The 2,500-nt window shown below is 62.9% G+C and overlaps 1 non-coding gene across 1 annotated transcript in view; it reads left to right on the plus strand.

Annotated features, from left to right (window-relative positions):
* Nucleotides 1-2,450: 2,450 nt before the first annotated feature.
* Nucleotides 2,451-2,500, plus strand: part of LOC124295663 — a 1,913-nt gene continuing 1,863 nt past the window's right edge. The window contains exon 1 of the ribosomal RNA XR_006905547.1: nt 2,451-2,500. This exon is cut by the window's right edge and continues 1,863 nt beyond it. This is a non-coding gene — a ribosomal RNA (small subunit ribosomal RNA).

Genomic DNA, 2,500 nt, shown 5'->3' on the forward strand with positions numbered 1-2,500 from the left:
AGAGGCGAAGCGCGGCGTCCCGGAGTCGATACGGGGCGACGGGACTTGTGAAAATTTCGGTCCGAGTCGACAGAAAGGCGATGCGCGGCGTCTTGGAGTCGACACGGGCCGACGGGACTCGATAAAAGTTTCGTTCCGAGTCGAGCGAAGGGCGATGCGCGGCCTCCCGGAGTCGATCCGGGCCGACGGGACTCGTTGAAGCTGCGGTACGGGTCGAGCGAAAGGCGACGCGCGGCGTCCCGGGGTCGATCCGGACAGACGGGACTTGTAAAAATTACGGTCCGAGTCGAGCGAAAGGCGACGCGCGGCGTACCGGAGTCGATCCGGGCCGACGGGACTTGTGAAAATTTCGGTCCGAGTCGACCGAGAGGCGATGCGCGGCGTCCCGGAGTCGATACGGGCCGACCGGACTTGTGAAAATTTCGGTCCGAGTCGAGCGAAAGGCGACGCGCGGCGTACCGGAGTCGATCCGGACAGACGGGACTCGTTGAAGCTGCGGTACGAGTCGAGCGAAAGGCGACGCGCGGCGTCCCGGAGTCGATCCGGACAGACGGAACTTGTAAAACTTTCGGTCCGAGTCGACCGAGAGGCGATGCGCGGCGTCCCGGAGTCGATACGGGCCGTCGGGACTCGTTGAAGCTGCGGTACGAGTCGAGCGAAAGGCGACGCGCGGCGTCCCGGAGTCGATCCGGACAGACGGGACTTGTGAAAATTTCGGTCCGAGTCGACCGAAAGGCGACGCGCGGCGTCCCGGAGTCGATCCGGGCCGACGTCGACTTGTAAAACTTTCGGTCCGAGACGACAGAAAGGCGACGCGCGGCGTCCCGGATTCGATCCGGGCCGACGGGACTCGATGAAGTTTCGGTCCGAGTCGACAGAAAGGCGATGCGCGGCGTCCCGGGCCGACGGGACTTGTAAAAATTTCGGTCCGAGACGAGCGGAAGGCGACGCGCGGCGTCCCGGACTCGATCCGGGCCGACGTCGACTTGTAAAACTTTCGGTCCGAGTCGACAGAAAGGCGATGCGCGGCGTCCCGGATTCGATCCGGGCCGACGGGACTTGCAAAAATTACGGTCCGAGTCGACAGAAAGGCGATGCGCGGCGTGCCGGAGTCGATACGGGCCGACGGGACTCGATGAAGTTTCGGTCCGAGTCGACAGAAAGGCGATGCGCGGCGTCCCGGGCCGACGGGACTTGTAAAAATTTCGGTCCGAGACGAGCGAAAGGCGATGCGCGGCGTCCCGGAGTCGATCCGGGCCGACGGGACTCGTTGAAGCTGCGGTACGAGTCGAGCGAAAGGCGACGCGCGGCGTCCCGGAGTCGATCCGGACAGACGGGACTTGTAAAAATTTCGGTCCGAGTCGACCGAAAGGCGATGCGCGGCGTCCCGGAGCCGATCCGGGCCGACGGGACTTGCAAAAATTACGGTCCGAGTCGACAGAAAGGCGATGCGCGGCGTGCCGGAGTCGATACGGGCCGACGGGACTCGATGAAGTTTCGGTCCGAGTCGACAGAAAGGCGATGCGCGGCGTCCCGGGCCGACGGGACTTGTAAAAATTTCGGTCCGAGACGAGCGAAAGGCGATGCGCGGCGTCCCGGAGTCGATCCGGGCCGACGGGACTCGTTGAAGCTGCGGTACGAGTCGAGCGAAAGGCGACGCGCGGCGTCCCGGAGTCGATCCGGACAGACGGGACTTGTAAAAATTTCGGTCCGAGTCGACCGAAAGGCGATGCGCGGCGTCCCGGAGTCGATCCGGGCCGGGAGCCTGTCGGAACATCGTCATATGAGCCTCGTTCAATTTCGACAAAGTTCCCGGAGTTCAAAATTTTTTCGATAGCCCGCGGAGGTTTCGCCCCGTAAGCCGACCGTGCTACCACCGTGCCGGCGCCGACGTCCTAGCGGCCAGGCTCCTACTAGTAAGAGGAGCGAGTCGGTCGGGCCGGTCTCCCGTCGTCCGCCTGCTACGCCGTACCGGTACGTGCTCGAGCACGATACGTACTTCGGCGTAGACCAGGAGCGGGCGTTCGCGGACCGTTCCGTGCCTCGTACCAAAGAAACTACGCGACTCGCGTTGTTTCATCTATCGTCACTGCATTACCGCGGGTCGGTGTCTCAGACCGAATGGCCCTTGACGCGGTACCAAGAAGTTCGGCTCTCCGTGAAACACGGAAGGCCGAACGCTCCAACGCACGCGTCAACTCGCTTCTTTCCGAGCGTACACTCAAAGACCAGAGATGTTATAACAACGTATCCCAGACGCTTTCAATCTAGCCGACGGGTACGGGAGATCGTTCGAACGCTTATAAGCCGAGTGTCGAAGGTGGCGGCACACGGAACCGGGGCTGCCTGCGCGCAGTCCCGAAACACACAGTAGACGCGCGGCCGACCGGGCTACGAGACCCGGTCGGCGATGGGTGGCGCACGTCCGAGCCGAGATTTTGTATCGAAGCTCCCTGGTTGATCCTGCCAGTAGTCATATGCTTGTCTCAAAGATTAAGCC

The sequence above is a fragment of the Neodiprion lecontei genome, unplaced genomic scaffold (genome assembly GCF_021901455.1).
Source record: "Neodiprion lecontei isolate iyNeoLeco1 unplaced genomic scaffold, iyNeoLeco1.1 ptg000059l, whole genome shotgun sequence".
Classification (NCBI taxonomy): Eukaryota; Metazoa; Arthropoda; class Insecta; order Hymenoptera; family Diprionidae; genus Neodiprion; species Neodiprion lecontei.